The sequence below is a fragment of the Hylobates moloch genome, unplaced genomic scaffold (genome assembly GCF_009828535.3).
Source record: "Hylobates moloch isolate HMO894 unplaced genomic scaffold, HMol_V3 SCAFFOLD_19, whole genome shotgun sequence".
NCBI classification, from domain to species: Eukaryota; Metazoa; Chordata; class Mammalia; order Primates; family Hylobatidae; genus Hylobates; species Hylobates moloch.
Window position 1 is genome coordinate 78,105,749 of NW_026652294.1, and position 24,502 is coordinate 78,130,250.

The window sequence follows — 24,502 nt, forward strand, 5'->3', positions numbered from 1 at the left end:
ACCATAAAGGATGACAGGAAGAAAGGAGGAGAAGAGTTACAAAACAACCAGAGAATGGCGTGAACCCCAGGGGGCGGAGCCTGCAGTGAGCTGAGATCGCGCCACTGCACTCCAGCCTGGGTGACAGCGAGACTCCGTCTCAAAAAAAAAAAAAAACCCAAAATACAAGAAACAAAATGGTAATTCTCCATTCAGAAATTTATCAGAGAAATTTAACAAAGAGACATTATTCAAAAAACCAAACAGAAGTCTTAGAACTATTAATACATTTGATGGACTCAAATTCAGCTCCCAAGTATATAAAGCAAACATTAATGATACAAAGAGAGAGACTGTAACACAATAATAGTGGAGGAAGTCAAATACCCCACTTTCACCAATAAACAGATCATCTAGACAGAAAATTAACAAAGAAACCATTGTGTCAAACTACACATCAGACCAAATAGGTCTGATATTTATAAAACACTTCACGCAACTATTCAGAATACACACTTGTTTCATCAGTACCTGGAACATTCCCCAGAATAAACCATATTTTAGGCCACAAAACAAGTCTCAACAAATTTTTAAAAGTAGAAATCACATCAAGTATTTTTTTCTGACCACAATGGAATAAAACTAGACATCAATAACAAGAGGAATTTTGGGCTGGGTGTGGTGGCTCATACCTGTAATCCCAGCACTTTGGGAGGCTGAGGTGGGCAGATCATCTGATGTCAGGAGTTTGAGACCAGCCTGACCAACACGGCAAAACCCTGTCTCATTAAAAATACAAAAATTAGCTGGGTGTGGTGGTGTACGCCTGTAATCCCAGTTACTTGGGAGGCTGAGGCAGGAGAATCACTGGAATCCAGGAGGTGGAGATTGCATATTGTGCCACTGCACTCCAGCCTGGGTGACAGAGTGAGACTCCATCTCCAAAAAAACAAAAAACAAAAAAACCTTTGGAAATTATACGAAAACATGGAAATTAAACAATATGCTCCTGAATAAACAATGAGTTGATGAAGAAATAAGAACATTTAAAAATTTCTCAAATCAAATAAAAATGGAAACACAACATACCAAAAATCTATCGGATACAGTAAACACAGTACTAAGAGGGAGGTTTATAGCCATAAACATCTACATCAAAAAAGTTGAAAGACTTCTAAAAGAAAACCTAACAATGCAGCATCTCAAGGAAGTAGAAAAGCAAGACCAAGCCAAACCCAAATTTACTAGAAGAAAGGAAATAATAAAGATCAGAGCAAAAATAAATGAAATTGAGATTAAAACATTACAGAAGATCAACAAAACAAAAGTTTAGTTAAAAAAGAAAAAGCTGACAAAACTTTAGCAAGACTAACTAAAAAGAGAGGACCCAAATAAATAAAATCAGAAACCAAAAAGATACAAAACAACAGAGACCATAGGAGTATAAAGAATCATTAGAGACAATTGCCAACACAAAGAAAAATCTAGAAGAAAAAGATACGTTTCTGGACATCTACAACCAAAATTGAACCATGAAGAAAGAGAAAACCTCGATAAACCAATAGCAAGTAATAAGATCAAAGATAGAATTAAAAGTCTCCTATCAAAGAAAAGTCCCGGATCTGATGAATTCTACTAAACATTTCAAGAAGAACTATAATAATTCTACTCAAACTCTTAAAAAAAAAAAGATTGAAGAGGAAGGAATGCTCAAACTCATCCTGCAAGGCCGGCATTACCCTGATACCAAAACCAGCTAAGGCCATAATAATAATAATAATAATAAAAAAGACAATGATAGGTTAATTTCACTGATGAACACAGAAAAATCCTCAACAAAAAATATTAACAAACTGAGTTCAACAACATATTAAAAAGATCATTCAACATTATCAAGTGGGATTCATCCCAGGGATGCAAAGATCGTTCAGCACATGCAAATCAATAAATGTGATATACATTAACAGAACCAAGAACAAAAATCATATGATCATTTCAATAAGTGCTGAAAAGCATTCAATACAGTTCAATATCCCTTCTGATAAAAATCCTCAACAAACCGGGTACAGAGGAAACATACCTCAAAATAATAAAGGCCATATATGACAAATCCACAGCTGACATCATACCAAACAGGGAAAATCTAAAAGCCTTTCCACTAAGATCTGGAACAAGACAAGGGTGTGCACTTTCACTACTTTCATTCAACATAAAGTGGAAGTCCTGGCCAGACAGTTAGTCAAGAAAAATAAATAAAGGTATTCATATTGGAAAGAAAGAAGTCAAATTTGCTTTGAATGTAGATGACCGGATCTTCTCTTTTTAAAAACCCAAAAACTATTTGAAGTAATAAGTGAATTCAGTAAAGTTGCAGGATACAAAGCCAACACACAAAATTCAGTAGCACTTATATATACCAGTAGTGAACAATCTGAAAAAGAAAGAAAGCAATCTAATCTATCATATCTACACAGAATGTAAAATACCCAGGAATCTTTTTTTTTTTTTGAGATAGGGTTTTGCTCTGTCACCCAGGTTGGAGTGCAGCAGCGTGATCACAGCTCACTGCAGTCTTCATCTCTTGGTCTCAAGCAATCCTCTGACTTCAGCCTCCCAAGTAGCTGCAACCACAGGCACATGCCACCACGTCTGGCTAATATTTTGATTTTTTGGTAGAGATGAGGTCACACTATGCTGCCCAGGCTGGTCTCAAACTCCTGGGCTCAAGCAATTCTCCTGCTTTGGCCTCTGAAAGTGTTGGGATTGCAGGTGTCAGCCACTGTGACTGGCCCCTAAGAATCAATTTAACCAAAGTTGTGAAAGATCTTTACAAGGATCACTATAAAACACTGATTAAATAAATAGAAGATGAATCAAAAAATGGAAAAGATATTATTCCATGCTCATGGATTGAAAGAATATTGTTAAAATGACAATCCTACCGAAAGCAACTTACTGATTCAATGTAATCGCTATCAAAATACCAATGATATTCCCCATAGAAATAGAGCAGACAATCCTAAATTTTATATGGAACCACAAATAACCAAAGCAAACTTGAGCAAAAAGAGCAAAGCTGGAGGCCTCACATTACTTGACTTAAAAATATACTGCAAGGCTATAGTAGCCAGATCAGCACGGTACTGGCATAAAAAACAGACACAAACACCAACTGAACAGAATAGTGAACCCAGATGTAAATTTATGCCATTTGCAGCCAACTGATTTTTGACAGAGATGCCAACAATATGCAACAGGGAAAGGACAGTCTCTTCAATAAATGGCACTGGGAAAACTGGACAACTATATGTAGAAGAATGAAACTAGACCTCTATCTCTCACCATGTATAAATATCAAATACAAATGGATTTAGACTTAAATCTAACACCTGAAATTATAAAACTACTAAAAGAAAACATTGGGGAAATGCTCCAGGACACTGGTCTGGGCAAAAATTTTTTAAGTTCTCAAAAGCATAGGCAACAAAAGCAAAAATAGACAAGTGGGATTACATCAAGCTGAAGAGCTTCTGCACAGCAAAGGAAACAATCAAGAAGGTGAAGAAACAACCCATAGAATGAGAGAAAGTATTTGCAAACTACCCATCTGACGAGATAAATAACCAGAATATATAAGGAGCTCAAACAACTCAATGGCAAAAAGTCACTAATCTGATTTTAAAAAGGGCAAAAGGCCTGAACAGATATTTCTCAACAGAGGACAAACAAACGACCAATGGGTATAAGAAGTGCTCAACATCAGTAAGTATCCAGAAAATGCAAATCAAAACCACAATGAGATATAATCTCACCCCAATTAGAATAACTTTTATCAAAAAAGACAGAGAATAACATGCTGGTGAGAATGTAGAGAAAGAAAAACCCTCGCACACTGTTGGCGGGAATGTAAATTAGTACAGAAAACAGTCCAGAGGTTCCTCAAAAATGTAAAGGTAGAATACTATATGATACAGCAATTCCACTACTGAGGATTTATCTAAAAGAAAGAAAGCCAATATATTGAAGAGAGATCTGTACTTGCATGTTTATTGCAGCACTATTCATATTAGACAAAATATGGAATCAACCTAAGTGTCCATCAATGCATGAATAAAGAAAATGTGGAGTCCAAGGCAGGTGGATCGCTTGAGTCCAGGAGTTCAAGACCAGCCTGGACAACATAGCAGGACCCCAACTCTACAAAATAATAATAAATATTTAAAAAGAAAACGTGGTACAAATACACAATAGAATATTATCCAGCCATAAAAAGAATTAAATTCTGTTTGGAGCAAGATGGATGAAACTGGGGGTCATTATGTTCAGTGAAACAAGCAAAGCACAGAAAGACAAATATCGCATGTTCTCAGTCATATGTGGGAGCTACAAAAGTGAATCTCATGAAGATAGAGAATAGACTGGTGGTTACCGCAGGCCGGGAAGGGTAGCGGGGATGGGGGATAAAGAGCAGTTGATTAATGGGTACAAATACACTTAGAAGAAATAAGACTTGGTGTTCGATAGATCAGTAGGATAACTACAGTTAACGTTAATCAAGTGTATATTAATACACTGAAAATTGCTTGAAGAGAATAATTCAAATGTTCCTAGCATAAACAACAGAAAAATATTTAAGGTGATTGATATCCCAATTATCCTGATTTGCTTATATGAATGTATCAAATTATCACATGGACCCCGAAAATATGTACATTTAATATATATCAATTTTAAAAATGAAAAATATGAAAGGAGAAACCATTTTGATATGAAAGTTCTAGATCTTTTTATAATACATCACAGTATTTTTGTTCATTTAACAATAAAATTTAAAAGGCAATATAATTAACTTTACCTAAAATCTGGAAAAGACAGAATATACAAAAATTATTCAATCTTGCAACCCTAACAATTGTTATCACTGGAAGCTACTTTCAATATTTTATATACTTGTATGAATATTTTAATTAATTACCATAATACATTTTAAAGACCTACAATATCCTAGAATATGTACAGGCACTCTTTAGTTTCTATGTTGGAGGCATAACAAAGACTAAGGCATTGTACCTTCACACACTAGGGCTGGAGGCAAATATTATAGAAACAATTATAAGAGTAGTGTATACACAGTTCAATTCCAATCCATAGAAAGGTGGTCTTATTTTCCCTGAAAAGGGTGCAAGTGGCCAAAAAAATTATTCATAATAAGAGATCACTTGGCCTAAGTCTTAAAGGATGAGCGAGTGCTTTTCAGGACAAGAAAGGTGGAAGGGCATTGTAGGCAGAGGGGATGGCACATGCAAAGGCGAAGGATGAGAAGAAGTGCATGGCAAGTAGCAGCTGGGGCCAGAACATGGTCTCCTTATGAGGGCTTAGTCGTAAATGAAGCAAACTGCCAGAGACAAAGGTGACCTTTGTAAGAAGACTGGGTAATAAAGAGGAACCTTAAGGAACTAGATTCTACAAGAACCAAACTGAAAAACACACATACACAAATACAAATATTTTACCCTAACAAAAAATGCAGAGCTCATTTGATTTCTTCAAGTAAGTTAGCCTTTCATATGGACAACCAAAAACCTGTCTTATTATACATCAAGTATGATTACTCACAAATTCCTGTAGACTACACAAAAATAGTCAATAATTAAAGTAACAAAAGTATGCTGGAGTAGAAACTCCGGCCACAGTTTATTATCTGATTATCTTCCAGTGATTTCCAGTACTGGCTCCTACCACAGGAAGAGTAGGGGTAATATTAACCAGCTCTTAGACATTTTGCAACCAAATTACCCAACATGACCCAATCCCATTTGGCTTCCTCGAATATAGTAGATAATTTTCTTGGTATGAGTGGGTTAGAGGTGAAGAGAAATCTCAATTACGGATCAAGATCTAAATTATAATCTGTGTTAGTCAGTTTCTATTGCTACAAAGCAATACCTGAGACTGGGTAATTTATAAAGAAATGAGGTTTATTTTGCTCATGGTTCTGCAAGATGTACAGGAAGTGCAGTGCCAGCATCTGCTTCTGGTGAGGGCCTCGAGAAACTCAGAGAAGGAAAGGGGGAGCCGGCGTATTACATGGTGAGGTGTGGAGCAAGAGAGCGAGAGGGAAAGTGCCAGGCTCTTTTTTAACAACCAGCTCTCTCATGAAGTCAGGGGAAAAAGCTCCTTACTATAGGAAGGCACCAAGCCACTCAAGAGGGATCTTTCCCCATGACCCAGACATCTGCCACCAGGCCCCACCTCCAACATTGGGGATCACATTTTAAGATTAAATTTGGAGGGGACACAGATCCAAACCAGATCAGAATCTTACTTGGATACTGGCTTTCATTTCTAATGTAGGAAAAAGGTTGAGATTTGCTTATTAGGGAAATTTTATGCTGTGTTTGTCCAAATGATTATACTTGCAACTTTATTCTTTGGGGTAATATAGGTAAGAAGCTGGTGGAGGTATTTTTATCACAGGCACAGGAACAAATTAAAATGTCGACAATAAAGAGAAAATACGGAAGAAACAACAGTAAATAAATTCATTTATTCATTCAACAAATGAGTGCCCATTGTGTGCCAGGCACTGTTTTTGGCACTTAAGATATAGCAATGAACAAATTAGATACCTACCCACCCTCTCCCCCAAAGTAATCTAACTACAGAACTGTGCTTTAGGCCCAAAGAAAATTAAATCTGGGTTCATACCGCGCTTAACAGATTAGCTGTACTAAAAGCTAATTCCTGACTCATCTTTTTTGCCTTAGATATTAGTTCATTCTCACAATGCTAATAAAGACACACCCCAGACTGGGTAATTTATAAAGGGAAGAGGTTTAACTGACTCACACTTCAGCATGGCTGGGGAGGCCTCAGGAAACTTACAATCATGGCAGAAGGGGGAGCAAACGCATCCTTCTTCACATGGCAGCAGCAAGGAGAAGTGCCAGGCAAAAGCGGAGAAAGCCGCTTATAAAACCATTAGATCTCATGAAAACTCATACAAGAACAGAATCGGAGTAACTGCCCCCATGATTCAATTACCTCCCATCAAGTCCCTCCCACGACACAGGAGATTATGGGAACTACAATTCAAGATGACATCTGGGTGAGGACACAGCCAAACCATACCACCTTATTTGAAGAGTTCCCAAGATAGCATCTGCCTCCTTGTGTCCCAAAGTGGGCACGAGTGTGTTCAGCCTTCCTAGAAACCCTCCCTGCTCATCCATTCTACATCATGAAAGTAAACATTACTATCTTTCCAAGAGTGTACACAAGGGCTGCACTGCCAAGGAACAGGTTAAAACCATCTCGGAGCCTACAAATGCTTTCAGAATCCCGTGCTGGCTCTGCTCCAGCTGGGTCTCTGAGACCCACAGAGCTTACTGAACATTTAAAGATAAGTGACACTTGCAAAGTTTCTTTCCAAGAAACTGTCTGTGGTGAAGGTTTATCAGATCATGAAAACCTAGGCCGAAAATCAGCTGTTCTGTTACAAAAGAAAACAGCAATAGATAGTCTAAAGAAAAGCATCTGAATGGAAATCAGAATGATTAAACTTTCTTCTTTTTCAATTAACCAACTTTATGTTTCTTCCTGACTTGGGAGGAAAATAATTTTATGACTCAGTATAGGTACGATAAAACAGTATTTATTGATTTGCTTTCATCTGTTTATAATAGATTTAGGGAAAACAGACCCTAGCAGAAACCTAACCTTGACTTTATAAATATGACTGTATTAGTGGGGTCTTGCTCTTACTAAGCAAGCATTCCTACTGCTGGTAGTCTCAACTAAAATATCAGTGCTTTTACCTATTTAAGCATTAAAGAACAACAATGTAGTAGCCACAGATATAACAGTTTAGTATGATTTGAAAGGCTTTCTGTTCATTTCTTATTTATTTTAAATGTACAGTTCTCATTTATTTTCTGCTTTAGCAAAAATTTTTCCTTTAATTCCACTGAGATTGGAGTCTTGTATGACCTTCTCTGATCAACTCTTAAATTGATGAATACTGTTAATGACAAGCTCAAGTGTGCCTGGGATTGTCGCTAAGTAAAAGGGGGACATGTAACACATCCTCAGATTCATTTTTTTCTGAAAACACGTTTTATTTAAATAAGGGTTTAGGCCTGGCGTGGTGGCTCACGCCTGTAATCCTAGGACTTTGGGAGGCTGAGGTGGGTGGATCACCTGAGCTCAGGAGCTTGATTCCAGCCTGACCAACAAGGCGAAGCCCCATCTCTACTAAAAATACAGAAATTAGCCAGGCATGGTGACGGGTGCCTGTAATCCCAGCTACTTGGGAGACTGAGGCAGAAGAATCACTTGAACCCAGGAGGCGGAGATTGCAGTGAGCCAAGATCGTGCCACTGCACTCCAGTCTGGGTGACAGAGCAAGACTCTGTCTCAAAAAAAAAATAAAAAATAAAAAAAAAAATTAATTTTTGTATAAGGTGTAAGGAAGGGATGCAGTTTCAGCTTTCTAAATATAGCTAGCCAGTTTTCCCAGCACCACTTATTAAACAGGGAATTCTTTCTCCATTTCTTGTTTTTGTCAGGTTTGTCAAAGATCAGATGGTTGTAGATGTGCGGTGTTGTTTCTGACGCCTCTGTTCCATTCCTCTGGTCTCCATCTCTGTTGTGGTACCAATACCATGCTGTTTTGGTTACTGAAGGCTTGTAATAGAGTTTGAAGTCAGGCAGCAGGGTGATGCCACCAGCTTTGTTCTTTTTGCTTAGGATTGACTTGGCGATGCGGGCTCTTTTTTGGTTCCATATAAACTTTAAAGTAGTTTTTCCCAATTCTGTGAAGACAGTCATTGGTAGCTTGATGGGGATGGCACTGAATCTATACATTACCTTGGGCACTACGGCCATTTTCACGATATTGATTCTTCCTATCCATGAGCATGGAATGTTCTTCCATTTGGTTGTGTCCTCTTTTATTTTGTTGAGCAGTGGTTTGTAGTTCTCCTTGAAGAGGTCCTTCACGTCCCTTATAAGTTGGATTCCTAGGTATTTTATTCTCTTTGAAGCAATTGTGAATGGGAGTTCACTCATGATTTGGCTTCTACCCAACTGACAAAGGGCTAATATCCAGATTCTACAAAGAACTTAAACAAATTTACAAGAAAAAAATCAAACAACCCCATCAAAAAGTGGGCAAAGGATATGAACAGACACTTCTCAAAAGAAGACATTTATGCAGCCAACAGACACATGAAAAAATGCTCATCATCACTGGCCATCAGAGAAATGCAAATCAAAACCACAATGAGATACCATCTCACACCAGTTAGAATGTCAATCATTAAAAAGTCAGGAAACAACAGGTGCTGGAGAGGATGTGGAGAAATAGGAACACTTTTACACTGTCGGTAGGAGTGTAAACTAGTTCAACCATTGTAAAAGACAGTGTGGCGATTCCTCAAGGATCTAGAATTAGAAATACCACTTGACCCAGTGATCCATTACTGCGTATATACCCAAAGGATTATAAATCATGCTGCTATAAAGACACATGCACATGTATGTTTATTGTGGCACTATTCACAATAGCAAAGACTTGGAACCAACCCAAATGCCCATCAATGATAGACTGGATTAAGAAAATGTGGCACATATACACCATGGAATACTATGCAGCCATTAAAAAGGATGAGTTCATGTCCTTTGTGGGGACATGGATGAAGCTGGAAACCATCATCCTGAGCAAACTATCGCAAGCACAGAAAACCAAACACCGCATGTTCTCACTCATAGGTGGGAACTGAACAATGAGAATACTTGGACACAGGGCGGTGAACATCACACAGCGGGGCCTGTTGTGGGGAGGAGGAAGAGGGGAGGGACAGCATTAAGAGAAATATCTAATGCAAATGACGAGTTAATGGGTGCAGCGCACCAACATGGCACATATATACATATGTAACAAGCCTGCATGTTGTGCACATGTACCCTAGAACTTAAATAAAAAAAAAAAAGGGTTTAAATACATTACACATAACATTAAAACTGGAGGGAAAAAAACCAAACCTCAAAATCAGTTTGTTACTTCCCATGGCATTGGACAGCTGTCGCCATTAAGTTGCAAGCTCTACAGCTAGCTACATGACTGGTACATCAGTTTGAGATTTGTTCCCTTGTCAAAGGTTTAACTTTGATGGAAGGTTGGCCTCACATTCTGGTGTGTGGACATCCCTTAGCTAGGACATGTCTGGTCAAAAAGACCTTTGTGGAAAGCCAGATGTCCCATCACCTCGCTATTGGGAAGGGGGCCTCTCTAAAACTCTGCCCCTGGTCAGGTTGTAGACACCAAGGGATCTTTCTTTGACCACCAAAGGCTCCCTTCCAGTGGTAGAACTGCTGTTGCTGCCTTACCCCATCCCCTCCTCTTAGATTCACCAAGGATCGTTCGGGTGGTGACAGTCTCTTAGGGCAGGGAACTCTGCAGAGGGAGAGCGGAGGAGCTTCTGGCCAGACGTAGTTGTCTATGATCTTAGGGCTCTGGGTGTGCCTGAAACATGAGGGTATTGCTTTGTTTCAGGCTTGACACTGCCAGGCACCTACTGCTTGACCTCTGTTTAAATGAGGGACTTCAAGACTAGACAGCATGGTTCTTTTCAGTTTACTACATGAAGGAGTTAACACTAGGTCAAGTTAAAAGCAGACCACAAATGGTTACGTTATACAAGCTGTGAGGTTTTTAAACTGGTGACAAGGGACAGAAAGGAAATTCTACTCATTGCAAGGAAAACCTCACTCAAGCTTCAGCGAGCCACAGCACTTAAAACCCATGAACATTTAGCTGGTTGTCCTTAGTCATTCCAATCTCCAAGAGGAACTGACACATGTTCTTGCGATGGTCACCCTGTAGCTGAATGACCTCCATATTCTGGATGCTCAATTACAGTACCATTGCAGGCAAATTTCTTTTTAAATGCCTTCATTGGTTTCCTTTTATCATAATCATCAGCAATCCCTTGGACAGTAGTAAGGGTCTTCCTGCCATTTCTCTGTTGGATGAATTCTTATATGGATAATCCTCAGTGCCAGCAGGAAGGTCATCACCCTTACTTGTATCAGCAAAGGGGTGGAAAGAGTGAAGGTTCTGGATTACGGACATATGATTCCTTTTCCTCAGTGGAAATGGCTGCAAAAGGGGGCAGTGGCGGGAAAAGAGGGAGCTGAGTCCTTGGCAGTGGCGGCTCAGTGACTCGGGCCTCTTCAGATTCTTAACCTTAAAACACTAGTGCTTGATACAGTTTGGATTTGAGTCCCCACCCAAATCTTATGAGTTATAATCCTCCGTGTTGGAAGAGGGGCCTGGTGGGAAGTGATTAGATCACGGGGGCGGCCTTCCCCGAGAACTGGTCGTTTAAAAGTGCGTAGCATCACCTTCTTCCCTCTTTTTCTCCTGCTCCCACCGCGTAGGACATGCCACCTTCCCCTTTGCGTCCACCATGATTGTAAGTTTCCTGAGGCTTCCCAGCCATGCTTCCCTTGCAGCCTGTGGAACTGTGAGTCAATTAAGGCTTTTTTCTTTATAAATTGCCCAGTCTCAGGTAGTTCTTTATAGCAGTACAAGAGCAGACTAAAACAGTTCTCAGAGTGGGTTCCCAGAACAGCAGCGTCAGCATTACCTTCTGGGAACTTGTTAGACATCCAAATGTTGGGGCCCACCCCAGACCTACTGAGGCAGGAACTCTGCGTTTGGGGCCCCGCAATCTGCATTTTGAGAACCCTCTAGGTGACTCTGAGGTACGCCAAAAGTTCTCAAAATCCCTATCTTCAAAGACGGGTTAACTGGGAACAAATTATGCCCTAAGGCTCCAAGAGCCAAGAATATCCTCTGATTTTAAGAAAATGATACCTAGGGATTTAGAAAACATCCCCCAGGAAGCCTAACTTTGTTTCACTCATTTATTCAAAAATATTGACTGAGAACTCAGCATGCAATAAACACAGTGCTGGGCACTACAGTGGTGAACAAAATAAACTCAGTTCTTGCCTTTTTGAGGCTTGTAGGGACGAACTGCATGTGCACAAACAAAGTTATAAACGTATTATGCTAAATGCAATGAAGAAGAAAAAAACAGGTGTTGAGTGAGAATAACAGAAGTATCCTTCCTTAGGACTGAAGTTGAGGGTATGCAGATGTATAGGAATGGGTGGTCCTTAAGGGTCTTTCCAGGGAAACAATATTGAAACTAAGACCTGAAGGATAAGTAGGAGTTAACTACGGGGAAGGTGGAAGGTAAAAACGGTCCCAGGAACAGCATCCAGCCCAGAAATAGACCCACACAAATGTGCCCATGCGATTTTTGACAAAGGCATTTCAGAAAAGAAAAACTCTTTCAGAAAAGGAAGGAAAGTCTTTTCAACAAACAGTGCTACAGCAATCTGATAGCTACAGCTATCTATAGTCAAAATAATGAATCTTCTTAACCTTCTGTCTTATACAAAAGTTAATTCCAAATGAATCTTAAATCTAAAATTTAAAAAAAAACTATAAAACTTAAGAAAACCTAGAAGATCTTTAAGACCTAGGGCTTGGAGAGGTCTAGACACAATACCAAAAGTAAGAGCCATAGAAATAGAAATTGACAATGTGGTCTTCATCAAAATTACAATCTTTTTTTTCTTTAAAAGGTCTGGAGGCTCAGGGCCAGAAAGAGCTCCATATATTCGAGCTACTGGGTTTTTTTTTTTTTTTTGAGCTACTGGGTTTTTAAGAGAGGGAAAGAGTAGATTGGGCTGAAGTGAGGGGTAAGCAGAGGCTAGGTTATGAGATTTGCTTAGTCCTGTGGTCATAGTAGGAAGACTAGGTTTTCTTCTAAGCTAAAAGTCATTGATGGGTTTAAGGTGATAAGTAAAATAAAATAAATGATCTTACTTTTAAACGTTTTGTTTATGCATAGGCTTCTTACTATCTTTCAAGACAGGCAGCTCTGGGCTTCGTTTATCATCACGAGGAAAGGACACTGGATATTCCAGGAATAGTTTATTCAGATTTCACATAGAGGATTTCATATTGAAGATATAACCAGCCCTTCCATTTAAAAAATACATGTATTTTTTCCACTGTTTAAAGCAGAATGGAGCTGGGTATAGTGGTCCATGCCTGTAATTCCAGTACTTGTGAGGCTGAGACAGGAGTTCGAGGCTGTAGTGAGCTATGACTGCACCTGTGAAGAGCCACTGCATTCCAGCCTGGGCAACTTAGGGAGAGCCTATACCACCCCCACACTACCATCACCAAGAAAACAGAAAGGCTCAAGCCAAACAGAAATTTCTCATATTTTCTTGTGTTTTCTTAAGAACATACAAGTTCCTAACTTAAGCTTTACAGAGGTCAAGTGTCTGACCTAGAAGGGGCTTTACAATTTGCTACCTGATAAAAGCTCTCACAATGTTAAATTTGTGTTACCAACACAGCATACACACCTCAACTGAAAATGGTTATGGGAAAAGCTGTAACCAGAGACTGAATTCGGAGTTTAAAAAGGCAGAACCAAATCAAAACCACAATGTCACCTCATACTCATTAGGATGGCCACTTAAAAAAAACAAGAACAAACAACAACAAAAAAACAAAGCATCAGTAGCCATATGGAGAAACTGGAACCCTACATTGGTGAGGGTTGTTGGTGAATTTGTAAAATGGTGCAGCTGCTATAGAAAACAGTATAGAGCTTCCTCAAAAAAATAAGAGATAGAACTACCATATGATTCAACAACCCTACTTTGGGTATATGTCCAAAAGAACCAAAAACAGGAACTCAAAAAGATACTTGTACCCCCATGCTCACTACAGAATTATTCACAATGACCAACATGCAGAAGCAACCTGAAAGTCCATTAACAGAAGAACGCCCAAGGAAAATGTGGTATATACCTACAATGGACTATATCTAGCCAACAAAAAAGGAAATTCTATCACATGCTACAACAGGAATAGAATGGAAACTTGAAGACACTATGCTAAGTGAAATAAGCCAATCACAAAAAGCCAAATTTCTATGACATATACGTGTAATTAAACTCATAGAAACAGAAAGTAGAAAGGCTGGTGCCAGGGGCTGGCGCGAGGGGGAAACACAGAGTTGTTTGATGAGTATAGCATTTTAGTCATGTGAAATGGAAAAGTTCTAGAGATCTGTCATGGCACTGTGCATACAGTTAACAACAATGAAATGTACACTTCAACATTAACAGGGCAAATCTATGCTATGTGTTTTTTACCACAAAAGAAAAAAAAAGGAAAAAAGTAGAAGTTGCATTTACGGTGCTCCAGTCACACTCAAGGTCAAGCTGCCTTATGTTGCTTTCCTTTAGTGGAAATAAACCTCACTTAAGCTTTTCCCTTTTTAATAGAGGAGACTCAGAACATTCTCTGCTTTTTTACTGTCACAGGCTCCCCTGCTAGGACAAGCACATCCCTTTCATGATTATTCTTCAAGAGTCCTGCTGACGTTCACCTACCCATGATAGACAGGCAAATATTCAGACACAGGGAGGGAGTAGGGGCATCTGCCATGGAGATGTCCTTTAAAAATAGGAAATGACTGAAAAAGCCTGATCCCATTCTGCTAAAGAATAAATGGAGAACAGCAGTATGGTCACAGACTGACCAATGACAGGCCACACCCATGTCAGGCCTCTGAGCCCAAGCTAAGCCAACATATCCCCTGTGACCTGTATGTACACATCCAGATGGCCAGTCCCTGCCTTAACTGATGACATTCCACCACAAAAGAAGTGAAAATGGCCTGTTCCTGCCTTAACTGATGACACTGTCTTGTGAAATTCCTTCTCCTGGCTCATCCTGGCTCAAAAGCTCCCCTACTGAGCACCTTGTGACCCCCCACTCCTGCCCGCCAGGAAACAACCCCCCTTTGACTGTGATCTTCCTTTACCTACCCAAATCTTATAAAACGGCCCCACCCTATCTCTCTTCGCTGACTCTTTTTTCCCACTCGGCCCGCCTGCACCCAGGTGATTAAAAGCTTTATTGCTCACACAAAGCCTGTTTGGGTGGTCCCTTCAGACGGATACGCATGAAACCCGGGAGACAGAGCCTTGTCCCCTGGTCAGCATGAGGTAGAGGCAGAAGGGAAGATCACTGGCTCAGCCCCACCCACTTCCCAAGGACGCTTCCGTAGCCTCTAATTCAAGTATCAACCACTTCTGCCATATTCAGCTGAGAAAATGCAACAAGCCAGGGGAAACAGATTCCACAGAAGGGACTTAAACTCCTTCCTCCTCACTCGAAGGTCTTGTCTCTCCCTCTCTCCTTCTGAACAGGCTCTGACAGCAAGGTCTCAACTCCACCATACTAGGAAAGGCGCCAGACTGTGGGACCTGCCAGATAAAAGGCTTCACCCCTAACCCAGGCCTGAAAGGTTGGGCTCAAGCCAGAGACACAGGATGAAGCCATGTCACAAGAACAATGGCTCCCAGAGCCTGCAGTCTGACAGCAAGAAAGTGCCAAAAGTGACTAGCTCCTGCAAAGAGCCCCTGGGGCATTACTAAACTTTCAGCCTCCTAGGGCGGTAACACCTAAAGGGCAGGGTCTGAGGCAAGGAGGAAGCCAGAAGGCAAGATTCTCAAACTCCGTGAATCCTGGGACCCAGTTATAAAGGGGAAAGGCCTGTTAATACATGTGTCACACTAAAGCAAAATTAATTTACAAACATTTGATTGAAACTCTGAGTAAGCAGGTAGGGAGAAGCAAAAACAAAATGTTTTAGCCATCAACGGAAGGGAAATAGTCATTAATGGCAAAATATTTATTGTTTCTAAGTTAAGGTATCTGAAATCTCAATGACATTGCTTTTATTTGTTCTATACTACTTAAAAATATATAAAAACTGTGTGTTGATAAGCACTTACATAGGTCAACACTTTCTAACCACCTCGCTACTCAAAGTGTGGACCTCCGGGCAATCATAGCAGCATCTGCTTGACTTGATTAAAAAAAGCAGCATCTTGGGCCCGACCTAGACCTACAGAATCAATCTGCATTCCAGAAAGACCCCCAGGTGATTTGTATGCACACTGAAGTGGGAGGAGCACTGCTTTAACTTTTATTTTTCCTCATCAAGTCTTAAGCTTCCTAACCCATTACCTTTTATCTGGAGCGACCTACAGTAATGGTTCACAATCTTGGATTTTTTTTTTTTTTTGGAGACAGAGTTTTGCTCTTGTTTCCCAGGCTGGAGGGCAATGGAGTCATCTCCACTCACTGCAACCTCTGCCTCCTGGGTTCAAGCGATTCTCCTGCCTCAGCCTCCCGAGTAGCTGGGATTATAAGCGTGTGCCATCATGCCTGGCTAATTTCTTGTATTTTTAGTAGAGACGGGGGTTTCACCATGCTGGCCAGGCTGGTCCCGAACTCCTGACCGCAGGTGATCCAATTGCCTAGGCCTCCCAGAGTGCTGGGGTTACAGGCGAGAGCTACCACGCCCGGCTGGATGATTATTAGAATTACTGTCTAGGTCTCACCAAAGACCAATTAAACTATTCTCTGGGGGTGGGACCTGAGCAAAAGTATATTTCAAAGCTCCTCCAGGAGATTCCAACTGCTTGGTCTATTCCAGTGGTTCTCAAAACGTGTTCCGAGATCAACAGCATCACCATCACTAAGGAACCTGAACTTATCAGAAAACCACATTTCTTTTTCCTTCCTCCCTTTATCTCACTCTCTCTCTCACACACACACACACACACAAATGCATATCCTGACTATGCTTATTAAAAAGGAACTCAGTAAAACTTGAGGCAATTCTCAGAAAGCAGGTATTCTGTTATCTCTTTCAAACAATATATTTGGTACCTGAAACAAAAATATTTATGTCTTAGAAGCGTGACTTAAAATTCACTTAAAAATGTGGATGGTGCTGGGGGCTGACGGGGTCACAGGGTCAAGGCAGACGATGGATGAGGAAACTGTTAGAGTGGTAAATGTATTATATTGTCCCCTCTGGTTGAGTTAGTGTTTAAAAAAAAAAAAAAATTCTACTGTCCTGTGAGTGGTTTGCAAACAAGTGACGCTCTATGGGGCTTACCTGATAGCAACAGAATAGTAGTTCCTCCAAATCTGATAATACAGTATCCCAAGATTCTCCCAGAGATTTTGATTCAGTGAGTCTGACATGGTGTTAAAATTTACATTTCTAACAAACATTCTCAAGTGATTCTTCTCTTCAGCAAAATTTGGAAAACACCCTGCCTTCTAAGACTCTTATTCTCTGGGCCACTCCTTCTCAAAGTGTGGCCATGGACCAGTGGTGTCGGCATCACCTGGGGACTTATAAGAAATGCATATTCTTGGGCCCCACAATGGGCTACTGAATGAGAAACTTCTCAGGAAGTCCAGTCATCAGCGTGTTGACCACTGCATGTGGCCATTTTCAGAACTTGCATCTTTTATGTAAAAACTATCTGCTCTTATTCAAATACCTAATTTTTGGTAAGAAGCCGCTCAATTTCAGCCTCAGTCTGTGTCTTTCATGTGTTAGCAGGAAAGGGCATAATGAACAGTCTTTGGCTGTAACCATGAAGTATCCGTGTGGACAGGAACAGAGTGGAACACACTGCAAAAAATGAAAGCAGTGTGCTAGTGTGATGGGAGCTTTAAAAAGTATTACACAATTGTACTTTTATTGGAATGACAATCTAACAACTGTAAACACAAAGAAAACACTAAGTATCCAATGTGATGAGGAGTGTTCATCCCTAGTTGCTATCCTTTCCTTCTCTTTTTTTTATTTGAAAAAAACATACCGGCAACAAAGGTATGAAAACCAAACCAGATCACAGTTCCATTACCTCCAAATGCAAAAGAACTGCTTGAAAACAGGGAAGCACAAGACAAAGGACATCTGTAACTCACGGACAGGCTTTACAGGGCTCTTGAAACCTCCAAAATCAAACGCAAAGTTTTGTGGTTTTCGGCAAACATGCATCGTTCAAGGGAAAGGTTTTGCAGCCTTTATTAAATATCCAAAAGAGGCCAGACCCAAGCAAAGTCAACAACCTCTGAATTTCCATGTATCTCACTGAAAGCAGATCTGAACAAAAGTCCTATTAATTTAATCTTCTCTTATATGAAAAAAAATTCTCTTACCTGGAAACCTTTTGCTCTGGCCTTAAAAACTGCTTGTGAGAAGTGGAGACTCATCCACCACAGCAGAGCTTAGAGACAAGCAAAGTAGTAGCACTAGAGAGACCAAGAGCCTGGGAACCGCATTTTCATTTCCACTTGGCCTCGAACCACCTCTGGGACTCTGGGAACATTACTTAAATGCCCTGGGCCTCAGATTCTTCAGGTCCAGACTAGGAAAGCCCTAATGACACTTCCAGGCCTGACAGATATTCTATGATTATGCTCTTCTAAATCCTGGGCCCACAGGGAACACAATGCTTCCTTGAGCTGACGTTGCTAAATAAAGTTAAGGCCATATGGGACGCTGTGTATGAGCCAGCAGGACACAGGCCTTGCCTCACAGGACCCAGCTGTGTGCAGGAAGCTTCTCTGGCACAGTGAGGACTAGTCAGAGAAATCCCACCGCCAGCGCCAGAAGAGATGCTGAAACACCTGGGCTCTGTGTTCTCCTCTAACTCAGCTCCCAGGGTGGCTATTTTTTCCTCATCCCTTCCAAATTAAGTTTTCTATTCCCTCTCCATGTACTAGTACTAAATATTCAACAATAAAGAAATGCATGAGAGAGAAAGTAAAAAATCAGCCGTAATTCTATTACTATTGACGTTTTGGTGTATTGGTTCCCAGTTCTTCCTTGTGCTTATATAAGCATGTACGTACCTATACATTCTTCCCAAATGTTCCTTTATAAGTTTTAACTTCATTATTACAGTCATCTTCCTAAGATAATTACCACATCTCTCTTTAATGGCTGCATAGTATTCCCCTTTCATATTTGTCTCATTTGACCTTCCTTTATTGTTGAATATTTAGATTGTTTCTTCACACTGCAAACACTTTATTTTATCTTTGAGACAGAGTATCTTTGTCACCCAGGCTGGAGTGCAATGGCACGATCTCAGCTCACTGCAAACCCTGCCTCCCAGATTCAAGTGATTCTCCTGCCTCAGCCTCCTCAGTAGCTGGGATTACAGGTGCGGACCACTATGCCTGGCTAATTTTTTTGTATTTTTAGTAGAGACGGGGGTTTCACCATGTTGGCCAGGCTAGTCTCGAACTCCTGACCTCAGATGATCCACCCACCTTAGCCTCCCAAAGTGCTGGGATTACAGGAGTAAACCATCGCACCTGGCCCACACTGCGAACACTTTGATGAACGTACTTCTACATATAGCTTTCTGTACCTGTCCAATAATTCCAAATAAATATTTGCAGTAATTAATTATAAATGGGTAAATTACAAGAAGTGAATCTGTGAGATGGAGAAAATAGAGCCTACACATTCTAATGGATAATGTCAGGTTGTCCTTCAAAAAGTAGGTATTAATTTATATTCTCACCAAAATGTTATAGGAGGGCTAATAAAACTAGATTCCATTCCTAAATTTACTGCTTTGAACATAGTAAACACATCCTCAAAACAATCTATCAAAAATCTCAGTATACTATTAATTTTAATATAGCAACTTTAGTTTTTTATCATGGGATTCTACATTTATTTTTCATTTCTGGCTCAGAGCAATTTATATTTTATAAAACTCAACCTCTGTATAACATACAAACGTTATTTATGAGGGTAAATTTGTAGATAATTTTTGAAATTGTCTCATCCACAAGTCTAAGAATTGAAAATCCCTAACTTACTTAGAGCATTTCATTATCCACTACATTATATGGAGCCTGATGTGTAAAACAATTAATCAAAATAAAGATGTGAATAAACTCCAGACTTCTGTCCTAAGACTGAAGACATCATTGTGTTGAGAGAACAGGCTGAGTACGGAACAGAGTTGGACCCCAGGTAAGTTGTGGAACAAGCATTCCTTTATCCTTTCAACAGAGGATGTATCCGATGCATGGTACTTACACATACACCCAACACATGCAGATGCTTAGGGAAAATGCCAGTAAGTCACAGAAGAAAGTTCTAGCTGTTCCTGCCACTGTTAGGCCAGCTTTCCTAAATTAGTATGATGGAAGCAGAAATTAACACAGCCAACTCTGGATTATATAAAAAGACAAAATTTTTCAGGAATTTTGAAGCAATGAAACAAAACAGATTTTCTTAAAAGGAAGAGAATATAATGAAAAATATAAAATGCACATATATTAACACACACACTAGTTTTGGAGGTGCTCTTACAGAAATAAAACCCCATTCCTAAGGACATACATATGATTTTTAGTGTTGTATGACCATAAAATTCTTAGTTGCTATGCTTTAACAATTGAAGGGGCTCTGAAAACTGTCCCGAGTCCAAATTCCTCCTTTCACAGATGAAGACTTTTTGTGAAATAGCAGAGGTTAAATAGCCAGAATATGGTCACACAAACTAGTTAGTGGTGGCCCTGCTGCTTTATTTAGAGGTGGGAAGAGAAGGCACATAACATCATTTTTTCCTTTGATAGAAGCAGGAGGAAATGGAACTCTCTTTCCTGCATTTCTTCTCATTTCCTATTGTCTTAGTCTTCTGGCCCGTCCCTCCACTTCTTTCCTTGTAGCCGTTAATAGATGTAAAATAAGCCGTTACTAGAATTCCAAACCCATGGACTGTAACATTTCTTTATTCATTTCATTAGCAGCAACACTGGGCCTCTGTTAGGGATACCTTAAGATTGGTAATGAGTCCGGGGACAGTCCTTGGGTTTTACAAGCCTGGGTGGTCCCTCTCACCCTAACCTCTAGCTAAAACACAGCTCCTCCTGACAGTTGACGGTCCGGGGTGTGCCACTCTAACCCACATATTTCACAACAGTGATATGCAGAGTCGCAGCCCGCTGAAGCACGTATTTCCCGACAACCTGCTACTCAAGTCATGGCCTGTGGTCCAGCAGCACCAGCATGCTCTACAGCTAGTTAGAAATGCAGAATCTTAGGCCCCCATCCTAGACCCAGGAATCAGGATCTACATAACAAGAGTCTCACATTAAAGTGTGAGAAGCACTGTTTTAACAGAGATCTTTAAGCCACTTTCCCTTGCTGGAGAGTAAAACAGGAATCGCACTAAAAATGTTCCATTCCATTGATTTTTCTTTATTTCCTGATCTTCTACTTTCACTTTACAAGAATTAAATAATATACATTCTTTGGCTCTAATAAGCATAGAAGCCAATCCCAAACTCCAATACAGCTGCCAACAGAGAAAGGCAGATTTATGTATTTGATTTTAACTCAGCATAATTTGCAATGAACTTTTTGCAAGCTGCCCAGCAATGAAAATATTGGGATTGCATAATAATAAAACAATAAAGTAATTCCTCCACCTTTATGCAAATTTCATATTAATGCTGGCAGTAGGGACAGTTTTATTCTATTATATTGGGGATTGCAAGCAGTCATACAAAGTAGCACCTTCCCTTCTGCTCAGAAAAACACAGGACTGCAGAATTTTCTCTCTAGGCTTTTGGACCTTTCAATCCTCTTTTCTCATTCTAAAAGGGTAGCGGGGATGAAGCAGAGAAGCTGCAATGTAGGGCCATCCCTCCAAGCTGCATCGTAACTGTCATCACATGGGTCACACCAAAAGAGGTGCACACGTGGGGAGAGGGGAGGAAAGCATTTTACACCTCCCTGGTTGGCTGCCATGGGTGAATGATGGTCAAAAACAAGATCAATACCAGCCTAACACACAGCTCACAGTGAATAAAAACCTTGATGGGCCTTTAAGAAGGAATGCCAGTCTCCAAGCTCCAACGAGCCATGCTATGGTGAAAACTATTGAAGTGTCAAAGCTACTGTTCTGTGCCAGAGTGAACAAACACATGCTTTCATTTTAACAGCTCATTAGGAAACCTGCTGTGGTGTGTAGCTATAATCAGGCACTACTTACTTACATCTGTAAGTTGCATTCCAGGATATTACTGGACCAAATCCACGCTCTGTAAATCAGCTCAGCTGAGTGACTGAAGTCAGTTATCAAAGATCTGCACAATTTCACTAATTTGCTGGCTCTTCATTTAATTTTCTTCTATGCTTTGAGCCAGGGTGACCAGATAAACTGAGGTCCAAATTGGGATGCTTTTGCAGGTGTCAGAATGTTAAGTAGATGGGATGTAGGGACAAGAGACATAAACTGGGACAGGCAAACTGGGACACATAATCTCCCTACCTGTAAAGAACCAACGGGAAAAAACAGAGGGGGAGGGGGAATAGCAATAAACAGAAACACTGGAAGATTGCTACGAAGACACTCTAGAAACCAACTATACAAAACGTATCTTACATATATCCTTATATGCCAGGAGACTTAATATATTATCTTATTCACGAGATACAGTAAAAACACACCATGGGTACTAAGGAAGGCTGACAATAACGTGAGACGTCAGATGAAGCTATGCTGTTCTCAACGTCATCACCACTTAGTATAAATGCCAACAAAATGATTTCCGGAAAGAGAGTCTCCTAATAATACAATCTCAAACATTCTCCCAGGAACTGCATTTGACATGCAAGTACATTGTTTTCCTCACTTTAACTACACTCTCATCCCTGGATTATCCACATGGTTTCAGAAAAAAAGAGTCTCCCAGCTTCTATTTTAAACCAAACATGACAACTGACATGTCCACAGCTTTATAATTTTAGTGTTTTCACATGCATTGTCTTAGATAAGCTTCAAAACAGCTTCATGAGATACTCTGCCCTGCAACAGATAAAGAAATTGAAGCTCAAAGACATGAGCTCCCCTTGGCCTGTGATTCTGCAACAGCACTTATTATACTGTACCTTTGTTCCTATCATGTTGCCCTTCCCCACTGGGCTTTAAGCTTTGCAAGTACGATGATTATGTCATTTTAATTTTCTGAGAGCCTCGTACGCAGAGCCTAGGATACCCAATGTTCAAAATTATTTCTAATTAATTATCATACTTCTTTTGCATGAATGGATAAATGTCATAAAAAAGGAACTGGGACATTTCTACGTCTGTGAGGCCATTTAATGACCCAGAGATGGCAAATCTTATATACAGATACGGCATATTTTTTAAATATGTTGAGATGATCCGGTTAAAGAAAGAAGAAAGAGAAACTAACTACTACGCAGTTAATACAAGTGAAAGGAAAAGAACAAGCCAGGCGCAGGGGCTCACACCTGGAATCTCAGCACTTTGGGAGGCCGAGGCGGGCGGATCACAAGGTCAAGAGATTGAGACCAGCCTGACCAACATGATGACACCCCGTCTCTACTAAAAATACAAAAATCAGCCAGGCGTGGTGGTGTGTGCCTGTGGTCCCAGCTACTCGGGAGGCTGAAGCAGGAGAATTCCTTGAACCCGGGAGGTGGAGGTTGCAGTGAGCTGAGACTGCACCACTGCACCACTCTAGCCTGGCGACAGAGCAAGACTCTGTCTCCAAAAAAAAAAAAAAAAAAAAAGAAAAAGGATAACAACCCCCAGAAATGGTGGTCTCTAACCTGTAGACTGGCTGTGTGTGAGGTGCACACGAGAGCAGAGGGTTACGATGTACTGGGTCAACCGGGTCCTTTAGTGTTCTACCTGACTTCCATGGACTTCAACATTTCTATGAAAAACACTTTCCCAAAATTACCCACTGAAGATCTGGGACTGGGGGCTATTTCATATTTTAAAAAAAAAAAAAAAAAAGATACTTAAAAAACCAAAATGATCAGGCGAACTGCTCTATAAACTGCCCAGTTCCTAGGGACATTGTTATCACAGCACAATACAATAAAATGATTGAAAATAATGAACCTAAGAGATGATTAAATCATGTTCAACATATTATTTCACAAAGTCTGAAAGCATATAACTTCAGAAAGTTTTCAAAAGAAAATTATTCAAGTGAGAGAGAAATACAGAAGATAAAATTAGAGAGAGAACTCATGTACCATTGGGAAAGCTTAGCTTTTCAGAATAGCTTATTTTCAGATGAAGAAACATAACCTACATTTTTACTACAATGTATTTACTTATTTTAAATTTTATTAAATTTTTTTTAAGTAGATACGGGTCTTGGTATGTTGCCCAGACTGGTCTTGAACTCCTGGCCTCAAGTGATCCTCTTGCCTTGGCCTCCCAAATCACATGCTGAGATTACAAGCGTGAGCCACCATGCTTGGCTTACAATTTATTTTTAAATATTTTTCCATCTATTTCCTTGTGGTGCCTGGTGATAATCCCTATTTTCTGAAGATCTGTATGGCTGTCAAAATAGGTATCCTAAACAAACGTAGAGAAGCTTACAAAAGGAAACAAAGACTTTATTAGATGTCTACTCTGCCCTGAAATTATCAGCTCCATGGGTCTACTACTATGCCTCAGATCTCTTGTTATTCCTACACATCATCCAGTCGAATGGGTAAGCATTCAATAAATGTTTGTTGAA

At 40.1% G+C, this 24,502-nt stretch overlaps 1 protein-coding gene and 1 pseudogene across 7 annotated transcripts in view; both read right to left on the bottom strand.

Annotated features, from left to right (window-relative positions):
• KANK1 (KN motif and ankyrin repeat domains 1) overlaps window positions 1-24,502 on the bottom strand; it is a 242,971-nt gene that overhangs the window by 76,941 nt on the left and 141,528 nt on the right. The window lies entirely within an intron of this gene.
• LOC116458501 (eukaryotic translation initiation factor 1-like) lies at window positions 10,775-11,113 on the bottom strand (annotated as a pseudogene).